General features: G+C 37.6%; 1 long non-coding RNA gene across 1 annotated transcript; it reads right to left on the bottom strand.

Moving 5' to 3' along the window:
- Positions 1–12,187: 12,187 nt before the first annotated feature.
- Positions 12,188–16,190, bottom strand: LOC145806167 (uncharacterized). The gene is made up of 5 exons (XR_014348891.1): positions 15,895–16,190; positions 15,629–15,710; positions 14,901–14,963; positions 12,894–14,811; positions 12,188–12,759 (listed from the first exon to the last, which is right to left on the bottom strand). It is a non-coding gene; the product is annotated as an uncharacterized LOC145806167 (long non-coding RNA).
- Between the last annotated feature and the right edge of the window lie 2,519 nt (positions 16,191–18,709).

Genomic DNA, 18,709 nt, shown 5'->3' with positions numbered 1-18,709 from the left:
CAAGTGTTCTCCAAAGTTGACCTTAGATGTAGATACCACCAGTTGAAAGTCAAGACAGGGGACATTGAAAAGACTGTCTTTCGAACGAGGTACGGACATTATGAGTTCTTAGTTATGTCTTTCGAAGTTACTAATGCACCTGCTGCATTTATGGACCTTATGAATAGAATTTTTAAACCATTCCTCGACAAATTTGTAGTTGTTTTCATAGATGACATTTTGATTTATTCCAAAAGCACGGAAGAACATGAACATCATTTGAGAATTGCCTTGCAGACCCTAAGAGAACAGAAACTGTATGCTAAACTAACAAAATGCGAATTTTGGCTTGATAATGTAATGTTTTTGGGGCATGTGATTAGTAAGGATGGCATTATAGTTGACCCACAGAAAATTGAAGCAGTAGTGAATTGGCCCAGACCGTTTAATGTTACAGAAGTTCGAAGTTTCTTAGGCTTAGCCGGGTATTACAGGAGATTTGTGAAAGACTTCTCCAAGATTGTCTTACCATTGACTCAGTTGACTCAAAAGGGGATATCATTTAACTGGATCGATCAGAGAGAATCAGTTTTTCAAGAGTTAAAGACTTGACTTGTGACTGCATCGATTCTTACCCTACCCTCAGGTACGGATGGTTTTACCATATTTAGTGATGCTTCTTATAAGGATTTGGGATGCGTTTTAATGTAGAATGGTAAAGTGATTGCGTATGCTTCCCGACAACTGAGACCGCATGAAAAGAACTACCCGACCCATGACTTAGAACTTGCTGCAGTAGTGTTTGCACTGAAAATCTGGCGTCACTACCTTTATGGGGCGACATGTGAAGTGTATATAGACCACAAGAGTTTGAAATACTTCTTCACACAGAAAGAATTGAACATGAGGCAGTGGAGATGGTTAGAACTGATAAAAGATTATGACTTGCAAATTTTGTACCATCTAGGGAAAGCTAACACTGTTGCTGATGCACTCAATCGGAAATCAGTTGGAAATTTAGCTTGTTTACTCACCGGGCAGAAAGAATTGCTATGTGACCTTGAAAAATTTGAAGTCGAAATTGTTTTGCGTGAACAAGGTGGAACCTTAGCCGCTATTTCTGCTCAACCGGCACTGATTGAGGAGATTAAAGAGAAACAACAACAGGATGACTTCTTGAAGAAGATCATCGATGAACGAGAATCTAAACCGAGGCCGGATTTCAAATTTGAGAACAATGTGTTGAAATTCCAAGGAAGGTTGTGTGTACCGAATGATTCTGAACTGAAAAGAAGAATCCTGCAAGAGGGCCACAATTCAAAACTGTCTATCCATCCAGGAAATACGAAAATGTACCAAGACTTGAAACTGAATTTCTGGTGGCCGAGAATGAAGAAAGAAATTGCTGATTTTGTGTCGAAATGTTTTCATTGCCAACAAGTCAAAGCCAAACATCAACGACCCGCAGGCTTACTACAACCCTTACCCATACCGGAGTGGAAATGGAAACATATCACTATGGATTTCATTGTTGGTTTACCTCGCTCCAGTAAAGGTATGGATTCAATTTGGGTTATTGTTGATAGACTGACTAAATCTGTTCATTTCTTATCTGTCAAAACAATTTATAATGCGGACAAATTGGCCATAATTTATATTGATGAGATTGTTAGATTGCATGGGGTGCCTGTGTCCATTGTTTCTGATAGGGACTCGAAGTTTACATCGAGATTTTGGCAAAGCCTACAGACTGCATTGGGTACTGAACTGAGATTGAGTAGTGCATACCATCCCTAGACGGATGGCCAGTCAGAAAGAACCATCCAGACTCTGGAAGATTTACTGCGGATGTGTGTTATTGATTTCCAAGGAAATTGGGAAAGCCGTTTACCCCTAACGGAATTTGCCAACAACAACAGTTTTCACTCGAGCATTGGTATGGCGCCTTTCGAGGCTTTATATGGCAGAAAATGTCGATCTCCGATTTACTGGGCAGAAGTTGGAGATGGGCCTTTTCTTGGGCCCGAAATTGTACATGAAACCACTGAAAAAGTGAAACTGATTCAACAGAGACTGAAAACCGCACAAAGCCGACAGAAAAGTTATGCGGATGTCCGAAGGCGAGACAGAGAGTACGAAGTAGGTGATCATGTTTTTGTTAAAGTGACACCGATGAAAGGGCAGACTCGTTTGGGGGTTAAAGGCAAGTTAGCGCTGAGATATGTCGGACCATACGAGATTATTGAAAAGATTAATCCGGTGGCGTATCAAGTAGCGCTTCCTCCTGAAATGGAGCATATGCATAACATGTTCCATATTTCAATGTTGAGGGATTACCTCTGGGATCCCTTCCATGTCATTGAGCCTACCCGTGTAGTGCTAAGTGATGACTACACTTATGAAGAACGGCCTGTTCAGATTGTAAACCAACGGATCAAGAAGTTAAGGAACAAAGTAATTCCGTTAATGAAAGTTGATTGGCAAAACCATGGTGGCGTATATGCCACTTGGGAAAGAGAAGACGATATAATCAAGAGATATCCTAAACTGTTCCCTCTGGATCCGATATTCTTCCAAAATGAAGGTAATTCGAGTTTGGAGGACCAAACTCTTTGTAAGGAGGGGAGACTGTGACAACCCTCACCACTGTTTACTGATAATACCACTAATTACTGCTAAACTGTGACTGACCATGATTAAGTAACTGATTTCACTGACATTCTGAATTGATTGATTGAGTGTATTAGTTTAAACGCATTTCTATCTATTTTACTATTAATTGATCTGTTCATGTATTATGTTTTAAACTGCAAATTGAAGGCCTTATCGGCGGCCGATTCAAAAATTTGTTGGTGTTATGTGATTTTATGGTAGATTTAATTGAAATGTGATTTGGTTTGATTAAATAAGATTAAATTACATTAGTTTGGCTTTATTACCAAATTGCCACTTAGTGGACAATCCCAGACCATTCTTTTCTACTTCCCTCATGTTTGATATGCCATTCATTTCCTCTAGAGACCAAAAATGTGAGAGAGAGCTAGAGAGTTGGAAGTAAGCTTGAGTTCATCAAAATTTGCTTGAGACTTAGAAGATTTGAAGAGTTCATTGCATATTTGAGCTCCTAGACTTGAAATTGAAGACCTATGGTAGGAGAATCATCTTCTTGAACTTGAATTCTAGTTGTATCTTGCATGGTCCATGAGCCATTAGTGATCTAAGTCTAGAATGGGTTTTAAATTGTTGAATTGAAGCTTGAATCATGCATGCATGTACACATTGGTGAGTTTTGAGGTTGTTTTTATGGAAATTCTTACATGCATGTCTATATCCTAGCTATGGTCCATGAATTCATCATGTTTTTGGAAGTTTTGACTCATTTGATTACGTATTGGAAGCTTTGATTTCAATTGAACACATGCATGGTACATACACTTTATGTTCTTGAAGTTTATTTGATATTGTGTGTAATTGATTCACCTTTGGGTTTTGATTTTGCAAATTGATCTTCAAAACATATCATATTATGAGTTTTAAAGTGTTTTCCAGAAAATTGGCCCAAACGAATCGAATTTAATGCTTTAAATGTTGAGTTTTGTGCTTGGAGACAAATCTGGAAATTCCAGATTTTGGATCCACGCTCGAGCGGGGGACTCTACGCTCGAGCGTACACTCTGAGTACATGCATCCCGCTCGAGCGGGTAAAGTAACGCTCGAGCGAGGGAATGCACGGTCGAGCGAGGACTTGTGTCTTATGCTCGAGCAGAGGTCGAGCGCCCATCAAGCGTGAATTGCATGCATCTAGTACTTTTGCCTAAGTTTACAGTCCGCTCGAGTAGGGAAAGTCACGCTCGAGCGGAGATCTTTTGTCTGCATGTCCGCTCGAGCATAGAAAGCCACGCTCAAGCGAGACCCCTGTTTTCTGAAAATTTTGAAAAGTGTTTTAAAGTACATCTTTGCATCCTCTTTTCATCTTAGGCATTCCTAGGCCTAGTTTAAGTCATCTTAATGAGGTTATTGATGTAGAACCACACCGAGTCAAGTAAGGGGTTAAGTTATTAAACCCAAGTGTATAACTTAGTGTGTGTTCGTTCTATAACTGTAGAGTTGGCATCCGAGGATGCTCATTAGCTGCTTATAGCCCAGTACTCTGTGAGTAACAATGTTGTAAAGATATATTCAATTATGAATATTTTCTGAATGATCAACTGTACTACTTTCTGAAATGATATTTCTTACTGAATGAATGCTTGTTCTACTTCTGAACTGTACTCGTGGCATCCATAGCAATTTACTGTTACTGTACTGTACTGCTACTGTCACAGAGATCTCTGTCGGTTCCCATGTTTGGAACCACTACTGTTTACTGTTATGATGGCTATCAACTGACTGTTCGGTCTATTAAGACCTACTGTACTGTTTGCTATTTGGATGTACCACATATAACTGCTATGGTTTCTAAATGACTGATATGACTGTTTAATGACTGAAAAGACATTCATTCTTAACCTCTTTACACAACTATTATTCACTGGGCTTTAGCTCACTGTTTATATATATATGTAGGTGTCCAGGCACCAGATCGGAGCTAGGAGCGTTGGGCTAAACTCCTTTTTTGTCAAGCCAACCAACGTGTCTCACTACGAGGTTCCAAGTGCGTTCAAGCTTAGGCGTTTTTGGAGTGCCTCAGTTCACCCTTCTGTCTTTGTTTTGTAATACTGTATAGACTTGTACTGTACTGTTATGGTAGGGATTTGGTCCCTAACCTGAATGTCTGTATATGATGTATGTATATACTGCTTTTGTTCTGAATGTGAATATGTTATGAAAAGTCTTTTTGCATACAGACTGTCACAGCTCATTGGACATCTTTCATTTACTGTTTTGGCTTCCGCTAACCCCTGTACTCTATATTACCGTTATTACTGTTAAGCAGGCCTTCGGTAATCACAGATTACTGGCCGATTACGGTGCTAAACCCATAGGGGGCAAGTTTGGGTCGTGACACCTAGTTCATGTTAAGATGGCTAATGCAACACATGCGAAATGTAGTTAAAATAGGCTTGGCTATCTAGAATATCATGTGAAATGCAACTCGGTACATGTATTCAACTTGGAATTGAAATACAATGTAGTTAGTATGATGCGCCGAGCCCGGTGCATGTAAAACAGATGAATGGATGCACGCATGCGACCATAAAGTATGCTAAACAAAATATTACAACAATTGGCCCTCTCGACGGAGGGTCAGAATAAGAAACTAACTAGTTAATCTAAGATAATTAAACTAATTATTACAAACAATGCTAATTAACTATTCCTAGTTAACTAACTATTATAACACGAGTAAGCAGCAAAACGCATTAACTACTTAAATTACATAACCAAAGCATAAACTAGCTAAGAAAAGAAGCTAAGTAAAGCAGTAAAGCAATATCCTCAGAGGGAGAAGAATGCACGCATGCTTGGTCGCCTCGTTCTGAAATCCGTCGCGATGCCCCAACTTGCCTCTGTTTGCAATTGTTCTCAAAACCTTGCACCAAGCTCCAGAAAGCTTAAACTGCACCATGGGAACCTGTGGGAGGGTGGCCGACCACCTAGGGGTGTTACCAGACATGGCCGACCACCTGTCTTTGTTGTGAACCAGAAAAAGTGGTCGGCCAGCTAGTTTTTCTGGCTGGCCGACCAGTTGTTGCTGACAAACTCCAGTTTTCTGCAACAGAGAGTAAGAAAGGGCATGTCAATGTATTTGCAAGATATGTGTGCACAACCACCCTCCCTATCATTTCATGAGCTCAAGGGAGTGTGGTTCTCAATCCTCGGGCCACCAATCACGCATTTCGATGCATGATGGCCGAGAGGCGAAGTTGCACAATTCAATATGAAATGAATACACGAATAAACACATAAATGCCTAGAACTCTATCATGTATGATCAAGAGCATCGGCGACCGAGAATTGAGCCACGTTTCATCACTGTAAGTATGAAACGTCCCTCGTTTCTCGTGTTTGGATTAACACTTAATCCAAACAAAATGCAACACATATCATGGTATGCACAATGCTATGTAACATGAAGTATACAAAAATGCAATGCAACACAAGTATGCAAATATACAATATGACTTAAGCATGCAAACATGGAATGCAACATAAATAACCTGACAAGGCTAATGGCATGCACAATGCACAATACTAATGCATGCATATTCAATGCAAGATAACATAAGCATGCAACAATATGAACAACAACTAGCATGCACAATGCAAATGAACATAGCATACACAAATGCAATGAACAATATGGCATACTCAATGCAATGACAATCATGGCATACTCAATGCAATATGACCATGGCATATACAATGCGAATCAAGAGCATGGCATGCACAATGCAAATAATAACATAGCATGCACGATGCGATGCAACATGGCATACACAATGCTCAATGGACTTAAACCAAAATGGACAGACCTCAGCCCTACCCAAATCAGCGGCCATAACATCAAAACAAAGGCACAAAAGGCAAGGCATGCATGCACAATGCATTGGCCTATCAACTAGGCCTAAGAACACAACCCTCAAGAAGGCTCAAGGAGTGATAAATGCAGAAGTGTAACAACACTAAATGCACTGAAATTAAGTGTGAAATGATGCCAAATCATTCAAACAAACACAAGTATAGCATGCAAAGGTCCTAAAGCATGAAGGATAATAAAGAGGATTACAAATGAGGCATGCAATACGTGGCGAAAAGGCATGAACCAACCACAAACAGTGCTCAAGCAGGTCTAAACAAATACCAAAACATGCTAAGTTAGGGGCTCAAAGGCCTAGGCAAGATGGCATACATGCTAGGCCATAAGTAAGGCAACAATGCGCAACACTTAAAGGCATTCAAAGCATGAAAGAAGTGGGAACATGGCAATGCTATAAACTCTGAAATGAAGTATTAAATGATGCCAAATCATCTAAATAGCTCAAAGATAGCATGCATGAGTCAACAAAACACAAAGCTAGCAAGGCCAATTGCACTACAGCTATACAAAGCATGAAAGATATGGCGAAGGCAACCCAAAACAGTCCTAGAACATGTCAAAATGATACTAAAACATGCATGGAAGGAAGCCAAAACAAGCTAGCATGAAAGGCATAAGACATAATGCATACAAGTCAAATAAGGCAGATTACACTACATCTATTAAGACCAAGCATAGGATGACTTAACCAACAAAAATCAAAGTTATATCATGGCAAGATAACCCCAAAAACACATTGAAACGATGGCTCGCAAGCTAAGGCATGAAGGCATACTCAATGATTCATGTTAAGGCATAAAGGGGCAAACCCTCTAACGCATTGAATGAGTGTAAGATGCAAGTGTATGACCATGAAACATGGACTGAAAACACATTATAAATGATGCCAAATCATTCAAATAGTCTGAGTAATGCATGCTAGTGAACTTGATACACAAAGCTAACAAGCTAGAATGCATTATAGATATACAAAGCATGCCATGCATGGCCAAAACAACACAAATCAGAGCTAAAGCATGCTAGAACATGGACAAAATCTTCTTGAAGTTAAGCCAGAATCATGCTAGAATGACATGTTAAAACATGATGCATGTTAGGCTAATTCATGAAAATGCACTATAAGTGCATGGAGCATGCAAAGGCCAACTAAATCAAACCTTAACAGAGGTATGACATGGCAAAACATCACCAAAAACATGCTGAAATGGACTCAAATGAAGCTAGAATGACATGCTACTTCATGAAGCATACAAAGATTAGTTTGTGTGATTTACACTACAAATGTATAAGGCATGCATGGAGTGACAAAACCAAGTAAAAACAGTGGTATACCACAACAAAATAACCCTACATACAAGCTAAGATATGGACAACATAAACTTAACAAACATGCTCACACATGAGGCATTCAAGATAAGTATTGAAGACACAAGGAGAGGGGATGGCCTTCTCTTTTTAGGGACCTCAAAACCACCTTTCCACCATTGAAAATCCTTTGAATTTCAATGGTAGAAAGGTCATGCAAAGGCTAGAACAAGAGCCAAAAGTGATGGCTCAAAACAAGGCCTAACAAGGCCTAAAAGGGGGTGGACCACCCCCAATGCAAAAGTGACCTTAAACAAACTTCACAAGGACTGAAAAACAGAACTTTTTTTAGTTTAAAGTCAAGCCTAAAACAGCATGCAAGTAGGGCTAAAAGCTTAAGCAAAAATGGGGGTTTCAAAGGTTAAATGCTCACCTTTGAAGACCCTCTTTAAAGCTACAACTCCAGCAACTTTTCTGAATTCAAACCAGTCCAAGAACTCCAAAAACAACTTCAAGGGACCTCAGCTCCAAGAGTATGGTGTTTTAGTGTGTGTTTGTGTACAAAAGTGAGACAAAATTACACTTTAAGGCACAAAACAAGAGCAAAATGAAGAAGTATAGATATATATTATATGTGTCACTCAAGCACACTTTTTCTGAACCTAGAGGAGGGAGGAGGTGGTTCTCTCTTATAGAGAACAAAAGGTAAAGCTTCTTGAGGAAGCTAAAGGTTCAAGGCCATTCCTCCATACACATGTATGGATGATGGCTTCAGTGCTCTCCAACTGTGCCAGTTGGAGGAAAATATCTCCAAAAAGGTGACAAAAAGCAGCCAACCACTTGAAGTGATCGGCCAGCTACTTATAGTGGTCGACCAACCACTACAAGTGGTCTCCAAAGAAAATAAGTGGTCGGCCATGGTGGGAGATGATCAGCACACTGAAAACAAGCTAGGGGTGGGGTGGCTGACCAGAAAAGGTAGCCCAAAGACCAAGAAAACCAGTTGTCAGACCAGAAAACTGGCTGGCGGGAAGAAAAGTGGTCTCCAAGGGGAAATACTGGTCTCCCACCCTTGTAACATCTTCCAAACAAGGAAAGCAAGGTTTGTACCAAAAATAAATCAAAAAGGATGCAAGATGAAAGTTCGGGAGTTAAGGCGCACGGCCGGGAGACTCGAAAACTAGTCTACGGGTATCAAAAGTAGTCTGCGACCACAAAAGTGGTCTCCCGGACCACAGTGTCCCTCTAGGCAGAGGCAACAAGGTGTGGTTCAAAAACCACGCCAAACGAAGAACGTTAAGCGGTCTCGAGCCAAGGCGCGCGGCCGAAGACTCCGAAAATCAGAAACTGGTCTCCAAACGGGAAAAGCGGTCTACGACCATAAAGACATGGTCTACCAAACCACTCCCTCCCTCCAGGGAAGAGAAACAAGGTTCGGTCCGCAAACCAAGCCAAAGCACAAAGAGTTCAGAGGCTTAAAGGCAAGACTCTCAGCCAAAAACTCCGAACCTCGAAAGGAGCACAACCTGAACCATCACCGAACGCTCAATTGATGACGTCTGAGTCTTAAGGTCGGTCAAAAATGGGGTGTCTACATCTGTGCACACGAGTCATCGGAATGCCTTATGGCTGTTTTTTTACAAGTTATCAGAATGCCTTCACGGCTGTCCCTTTATAGGCCATCGGATTTGTTAACGCTAATGGATGTGCTACGTACTATGATGTGAAATGTATGAACTTTGAAAACGAAAGTTAACATGTTTATGAATCTGTTTCTGTTTTGAAATCTAAATATATATATATGACTCTATTTCTGATATAAACTCTGATTTCTAACTCTATGATGGACATCATTCATTAAAACCCTTTACTTTGTTATTATTCACTGGGCTCCCGCTCACTATTTATATTATATATGTAGTTGACCAGGTGCGCAACTAGGCTTAAGATGATGCTTGAAGGGTTTTGTGTTTGTTAGTCACCCTTTGTGCTTCCCGAGGAGGTTCCGGATCATGTCAAGCCCCGTGGCCATGTTTTTGTGAATATTTAAGACTTTGGTTCTTTTGTTTTGATTATGGACAATTTCTGTTAATATGTACAGTACATAGAGTGACATGTATCAACTATATCTTTTGACGTCACACGTGTCTTTGTGAAAGTTTAAGAATACATGTCTCATGTATGTCTTTACAGCTCAATGGGCTATGTATATTTCTGTTTATTGCTTCCACAACCCCTAATTTCATGTTATTTTGTTAAGAGGCCTTTGGTAATCCAAGGGTTACTGGGCGGTTATGATGCTAAACCCATAGGGGCGGGTTTGGATTGTGACACTATGCTATTGAATCTATCCTCAAATTGACGCATGATTGGTATAAGAACTATCGACATGACCTACAACTAAGCTTTAGAAGTTTTCCTACAATGGAATCTACCCTTGCGGATCCACCTGAAAATATGAAAAAAGAGGTGTAGAGCTTCTTGTGTGAAAAGCTGTCTAACAAGGACTATAAGGTAACTTTGTCAATCTTGTCTCATTTTTTGTCAAACACAGTGGTAACTTTGTACTTTGACTTATGCATTTAATAATAGATGAGATGTGGCAAGAATAAGTTGAATCGGAAGAAGTTGAAAGTCCTCCGCACTGCTAGCTTGAAGGCCTTCAGAAAAGTGCAATATGATGAGGTATTAATTATAGAATCTATAATTTATGTTTTGAAATTGTAATTGAACAACGTAATCTATATTGATGTTTAATGTGTGCTATAAATGGCACAGCAAGACCGTGCCATTGGAGAGGAACTTGAACTTGTTGAGTTGTACAAAAAGACGCATTTTAGTGAGAAAAAAGAGGCATGGGTGCATGCTGATGTTGAGATTTTAGGCATGTAAGACATCAATCTTTATGTACTTTTGTTCCTTATATCCTTAATAAAATGTGGATGGATACTTAGTTTTATCTCAACTAATGAATATTGTAGTACAAGCTTGAAAAGCGGCAGGACAAAGCTATTGAAGATGAATCTAGCCCGCTATCCAATGAGAAACTTTCTATTGAGGTATTTGGACAAAAATCTGGCTAAATACAAGGCTTAGGACGTGGTTGAAAACCAAGTACAACATTATCTAGAAAACGTACCTATTGGCTTATTTTTCCTACAAAGAAAAATATCATAAATGTAAGCGTGCCAACAAGGATTGAAAAATCTTTACAGATTAAATTCAAACCAATTATCAAGTGATTGCATTGACGGTTCTTTGGCCTCAATGATGAGGACTTAAAAATTGCCAAGTGTAGAGAAAAGAAAAATTAAAAGAAGAAAGAGGGAGACGGAGAAAGATGATTGAATGAACAATTAAAGTAATAATTATTTACCTCTATTCCTATGCTTTGAAAAGGAAATGCTGAAAATAAATGCTTTGAAAAAGGAAGTTCATAAAATAAAATACAGAAAATATAAATGATAAGAAAAATATAAATCAATTGTCTTTGATTTGAGTCTTGAATCATTTACAATGTAGCCATTGACTGCTATTTATAGAGGAAAAAATACAACAATAACTGCTTAGTAACTATCCATTTCTCGCATCTTCATCCTTGTCTTGCCATGTGTCCTTCCACTCATCACTACAAAAAATTTGACTCTTTGCAACGGTAAAATACCGTCGCTAATACTCCTAATGCCGTCGCTAATACTTTTTGCGACGGCAAAATGACTTTTTGCGACGGCAAAGAGGGGGTCGCAACTGCAGGGGTTGCAAAAGAGTTTTTGCGACGGTAAGTGCCGTCGCTAGTGTTTTGCGACGGCATTTTTTACCTTTTTGTGACGGCACCGTGCAGTCGCTAATAACGTTTGAAATTTCTTGACTTTTTTGCGACGGCCCTATTTTACCGTCGCTAAAAATGTTATTTGAGACGGCAAAAAACACCGTCGCTAATAATCTTTTTCTTTAAAAAAAAACACTGTTTTTGCGACGGTGTGTGCCGTCGCAAAAAGTATAAAAAATATAAAATTTTCTATTTTTTGCGACAGTGTAATGCCGTCGCAAAAAATATTAAAAAATAATAAAATTTTTATTTTAAATAATAAAATTTCTATTTTTTGCGACAGTATAATGTCGTCGCAAAAAGTAAAACCTATAACAAAATTAATAAAAATATTAAAAATTTCTATTTTTTCCGACGGTGAAAAGAGCTGATTATTTACATTCCATTCACAAAAACATCATAACAGAAAATAAAAATAAAAATTGATCAAACCATCAAATTCAATATTTTACAAAGAATAATTAACCTGTACATATTCATAAAAGCATATTTAAATTATAAAATTCACCCAAATCCTAAAAAAAATAAAATAATAAAATAAAAATTCACCCAAATACGATTACTTATTGTGTAATGATATTCAAATAACAAATTCTTGTGTACAAACATCACACTTCTCAATTGCAACCATTGTGTAGGCTAATTCTACACAAAATAAACATTCACTAAACTGAATAAAAAACTAGAATAAACCATACACTATCTGGGATTATATATCAACCTCACCTAATTTTCGTCCATGGAATTATATATCCCCTGATTCATCAGCTCCCACATTGTAATGCCTGCAGAGGCTTTGGTAACAGTGGTCTGTGAACAAGAAACACTCAAGACACCTGCAGCATTGTAGGCTGAGATCTCGGATTGGGACTTAAGCATGCCATTGCCATTGTTGCTAAGAGAACCAAATTTTGAGCAATCAGTTGATTGACAGCAGACAAGAAGCAGGGATCTAATAGGTCCTTCAGCAGACTATTTTGAGCAGATGATGATGACACTGAACAGAGTAGTTCGCTTGGATACCTTCCCATTATTGTTTCTAGAACCACCACCCCAAAGCTATAAACATCCCACTGCTCAGTCACGGCCATGGTGTACGCAAGCTCTGCACCAATAAGAAGAGTTCAGAAATTTTGTTTTCTACCCTGCCTTCACTGGCATAAACTAGATTTTGTGATTACATTGCATAACATATTTAATAATACCATAGAAAATACTATATCAGCTGCATTTTCTTACATAATTCTTTTCCCACTCTTGCAGCTAAGGAAATGCAGAGTGGGGCGAGTGTCTAGCGGGTACAAAGCCTCGTGAATAAACTCAAACTCTGAATACGCATAATAACCTGCAAGTCACACGAGCTTGAATTTTTTCGCACCCATTGAGAATCTAACATGAGACTTTCAAAATTATCCTATAATGAAGCTTCTATGTATCTAACATGAGACTTTCAAAAATTATCCTATAATGAAGCTTCTATGTTCAGCCCTTACGCTGTGTTTAGGTCATGGATTTTGGGGAGGGATTTAGAAATGAAAAGAGAAAATGTGTGCAAAACTATGTTATTTCACCTATATTTTCCCTTTTCCTTTCCTTTTCCTTTTTCCAAATCCCTCCACAAATTCTTACAAAGTTTTTGTACAAAATAATGCGACTACTTTTCACTTTGAAACAAAATGCAAATGAAGATTTTTTTTTTTTTTACAGGAATATCATTCTTCTCATAATTTCTTGTACAATTTTTATATATGAATAGAGTTTTCTTTTTTCTTTTTTTATTTATTTACTAATATGAACACCTTTGGATCTAGTAGAGACCATACGCAAATGATTTTTTCACTAGTTTTATAAAAAATTGTAAACCAGCTTTACCTACATACAAGGTCAAGATATTGGGATTTTTTTTCTTTAAAAACAACTCATTTTTTAAGAAACACCATGAGCCTTTAGGATAAATTTATAAGAAAAAAGAAACGATATGGAAACATAAGATAGTTTTGAAAATTTCATTACTTCTTGTTTCTGAAAACATAAAAACAAAACAAAACAAACCACCAAACATCCCAAATGAATTATACAATTGAAACAATATGATGTTCCAAAATCGGATTCGAAGTTGTGGACATGTTTTTTAAAGTGAAAATAGGATAAGAATGAAAGAAAATCTTCCCAACTTATTAAAAACCACATCAAGCGATACAGACTGATGATGCAAAGGACGTTGAATAAAATAGGAGTTTAAATGAATCCAGCTTTAAACCACTCCTAACGTATACGTGTTATAAAGACACTGTGTCTATATGTCCCAGTAACAAGATGGTGACTAAATAGACCATACGATGGAAAAGCAACCCAATTCAATAATAATAAAAATAAATAAAATTAAAGCCTTTTGTGGAGAACAATTAGCAAACTGTTTTGACATTTTTATGGATGAATAGTCTATGGTAGTTTATACAAGTCCCAAGTGAACCCTGCGTGAAATTGTAGAACATACCCATTAAGCTAGATTTTATGGTGAGTTAAATAGCACCCCTACCTACCCGATTTTAGACCACATAAAAATATCAAAAACAAAAACATATGCCTGTCAGTTTCACCCCTACATAAATAATTTGAGTATTTTCTTTGATTTTATTTTTATTTTTTACTCTTTTTTTTTCATCTCACACAAACTATGTTGAGAATTACTAACGATTAATACTACCAACAACGAGACTGGACATATGCCAACAGACTATGCTAACAGACTAAACTAAAGCGGGTTAATATTGAGTAAACATCAAACGTGCAACACTTTTTTCTACAGGATACAAGGCATGATTTATCAAAATTAAAATAGAATAATTTATTTTATTGAAAAAAAATTCTATCTAATGACACATTCAAAAGTAGAAAAGTGTATTCAATAGAACTGCCAGAAATCATTTCAGAGCAGGGATTGGAAAAGGGAAAATGAAGATAATAAGTGAGAAGGGAAGGCCTCAAAATGAGAGAAAATAGCAGACAATATAGTTAACAACCATGCAACAAGAAAGAGAGGTCTTCCCTGATACTTGAACTTCATTACTGGGACATAAGCATCTGGAACTGGTTGAAGCTCAGTAATTTCTTCCATTTCAGCCAGCATATCATGCAATATAATAAAGAAATCTTCCTGCAGACAAACATCATATCAACCTTTAAATATAAAGCTTCTGGATTTGCAAAACCTAACAAGAAAGAATGACCCAAACTATAACCAACCTCTCTATTTACGTAAGATGGTCCGACACACAAGGTATCCATGTCAGCCCCAGGCCCATGAACCTGTCAACATAAAATATTTTTGCCACATCCCCTTGTAATCTAAATACACTCACTAACCAAGGATGACATTCAAAAAAGGAAAAAAAAAAATTAACAAAATATTTCTTACAAACAACAGAAGTCAGAAATTCGTGTACAGTTTTTGCTCATTGAATTGCTGCAGGGACTATGTAGAGACTTCTGAGTGAACGGATATATATGGGAGTTTTAGATGTTTTGTTTTACTTTTCTTGTAGTGTATGTGGGTGCCCCCTTGCTCATTGAATTGCTGCAGACAAGTCTGTCAAGCCCAATCAAACTCTTGAACATGGATAATATGACTTACTGTTCTCTAAGACAACCTGGAATTCCAAATGTCAATGCCACATCCAGCACATAAGCTCCTATTCAACGTATCATACAAATCTTTGACAAGACTAGCTCAGTGATTACTCTCAACCACCAACTGACAGAACCATCCCCTCAGAGATGAACGAAGAGCAATTTCATTCTACATAAAATTTATCTTTATCATTTTCATCTAAGTTATTCCAGAAACTCTTGCAAATTTTGGCAACATGAATGAGCCAAAATTCCAAACCATTGTAAGGTCCACTGAAGAAATATATAGGGAAGACAGAATGCTCCTACACCATACAAAGAACATACTGCAATCCTATACTTACCCCCAGCCGGTATGAGTAGAAATTGAATTACTCTCCAATTGCTTCTAAAAGAGGCTGGTATGAGTAGCAGTACTAGGCAGATCTGTATGGGAAAAACAGATCAAAAAAAAAAAAAACAGATCATATATATATATATATATAACAGATCAAAAACCCCCCTATATACACTCACAGATGTATATATATATATATATATATGTGTGTGTGTGTATGAAAACCCCCTATATCCGAAATCCCGACACAGAGAGAGAGAGAGAGAGAGATACCCTTTGAAATCGGCGGTGAGGGAAGATCGCCAGTGAGGGAGGAGTGGCGGTGAGGGGCGAGCAACCGTCAACGTCGTTTGTGAGAGAGAGAGAGAGAGGGAGGCAGCAGCGGCGGTAAGGGAGGAGGATCGACAGTGAGGTACGAGCGACGGTGAGGGAGGATCGGGAGTGAGGGAGGATCGGCGGTGACGGATGATCGGCGCCATCGTTGTGTGAAAGAGAGAGAGGAAGGCGAAACCCTAGATGGAGAGAGAGAGAGAGAGAGCGAGCAGGAGGAGATGAGAGGAGACGGCTCTGTGGTGTTTGTTTTGTGTGTGTTCTCAAACAAAACCCTACACATCAAACAAAACCCTACACACCCACAAATGTTATAGTTAATGTATTTTTTATTAAAATAAAAAATTATTAAAATAATTTTTATAGTTGATAAATTTTTTTTTATTTGGTAAAATTAAAAATATTATTTTAATGAAAAATAAATTAAAAATATTATTTTAGTTACGAAGATTGAAAATTTATTTGTTTCATTTTTATTTTAATGAAAAAAAATATTATTTTTTTTTATTTGGTAGAAGTAGGGGCAATATTTTAATAAAAAATATTTTAATGAAAAAAAGGTGAAAGAGAGATGGTGGTGGTGGTGGTGATAGCGAAAGAAATTCGTGGTGAAGTTGTGGTAGTGGTAGTGTAAATGGAGTGGCAGGGGTGAAAGAGAGGTAATGGTAGTAGTAGTGGCAGTAGTGGTAGTGGTGGTAGTGGAGTGGTGGCAATGGTAGTAGTAATGGTAGTCGTAGAGGTGAAGTTGGTAAAAGAGATGAGTAGTGAGAGAGAGAGAGAGAGAGAGATGAGTGAGAGACAGATAGAGGAGAGAAAGCGAGAGAGAGAGAGACAGAAACAGAGTGATGAGCGAGAGAGAGACAAAGTGGTCGCTAAAAGTGCATTTTCTTGTAGTGGAGAGCTCAGTAAATAGAGAAGCGATGAGGGAGAGAGTGAGTAATGTGAACACAATGGGGAAGAGAGACAAACAGACAGACAGACACATAGAGAGAAAGAGAGAGAAACAAAAGAGTGAGAGACAAACAAACAGACACAGAGAGAGATAGAGAGAGACATATAGAAAAATAGAGAGAAACAAGAGATGAGAGAGACATATAGAAAGAAAGCGAAAAGAGATGAACGAGAGAGAGAATAGAAAAATAGAGAGATAGAGAGAAGAGAGATGAGCGAGAGAAACAGAGAGAGAAAAAAGAGATGAGCGAGAGAGACAGAGAGAAAAGAGATGAGAGAGATAGAGAGAAGAGAGAAGAGCGAAAGAGACATAGAGAGAAGACAAATGAGAGAGATAGAAAGAAGAAAGATGAACGAAAGACACACAGACAGACAGACAAACAGACAGATAGACAAACAGACAAAGAAAGAAGAGTGATGAGTGAAAGAGAGAAAGAGAAGAGTGGTGGTAGTTAAATGGCATTTGCAGTAGTGGTAAATGTGGTAGAGAAGATGGGTGGTGAGAAAGAGAGATGAGTGAGAGACGAATAGAGAAAAGAGATAGAGAGACAGAGAAAGAGACAGAATGATGAGTGAGAAAGAGACAAAGTGGTCGCTAAAAATACATTTTCTTGTAGTGGATCGATAAATCGAAAGGGAGCTCAATAAATAAAGAAGACAGATAATTCAAAACTCTTTTCAAAACTTAATTCAAATCAATTTTTTAAATATTTTAAAAATATTTTAATTTTGTGAGAGACAGATAAAGAAGAGAGATAGAGAGAGAGAGACAGAGACAGAGATAGAGTGATGAGCGAGAGAGAGAGAGATAGACAAAGTGGTTGCTAAAAGTGTATTTTCTTATAGTGGATCGATAAATCGAGAAGGAGCTCGATAAATAGAGAAGATGAGAGTAAGAGAGTGAACAAGGCGAACATAGTGAGGGAGAAATAGACAAATAGACAAGTAGACAGAGAGAGAGTGAGAGAAGAGTGATGAGTGAGAGAGAGACAGGAAGAGAGAGATAGACAGAAAAAGAGATAGAGAGAGAGAGAGATGGAGAGATAGAAAAAGAGAGAGAAACAAGAGATAAGCGAGAGATAGACAAAAAGAAAGAGAAATAGAGCGAAAAGAGATGAACGAGAGAGAGACACAGAAAAAGAGAGAGACAGAAAGAGAAGAGAAATGAGCGAGAGAGATAGAGAGAGAGAGAGAGAAAAAAAAGAAATGAGAGAGATAGAGAGAAGAGAGATAGGCGAGAGACACAGAGAGAATGAGAGAGAGAAACAGGCAGACATAGAAAGAAGAGTGATAAGTGAAAGAGATAAAGAGAAGAGAGAGAGAGATAGAGACAGAGAGACGGGAAGATGAAAAAATGAATGAAAAGAGAAATGGTATATCAAAAGAGTAAGACGACATTGTTTTTTTTATTTTTTTTGTGACAGAAAAATACCGTTGAATTTATTCAAACCATTTTGTGACTGTATATATATGAAGCTATCTCAAAACCACAATCACTATGCTAGGTTAGAGATTTTCAAAAACTCTTTTGAGAAAATTAAACTTTATTGTTTTTCGTGTTATATTGTTTTTACTGAATTTTTTAAATATTTTAAGTATTTTTTAAAATTTTTAGACACACCTAACATAAATACACTTAAAAATTTAAAAAATTGTAAAAAAAATCTTTTAAAAATTCACTAAATACCAAAAATACAATAATTCAATACATTTTTTTGTATTTATTAATTTTTAAAAATATTTTTTCATAATTTTTTTATTTTGTAGATACATCTAAGTAAGGTATATCTAAAAAAATATTTAAAAT

Source organism: Camellia sinensis, chromosome 13, assembly GCF_055761805.1.
Source record: "Camellia sinensis isolate YWXY chromosome 13, ASM5576180v1, whole genome shotgun sequence".
Lineage (NCBI taxonomy): Eukaryota > Viridiplantae > Streptophyta > Magnoliopsida > Ericales > Theaceae > Camellia > Camellia sinensis.
This window is presented reverse-complemented; position numbering and strand designations above follow the sequence as displayed.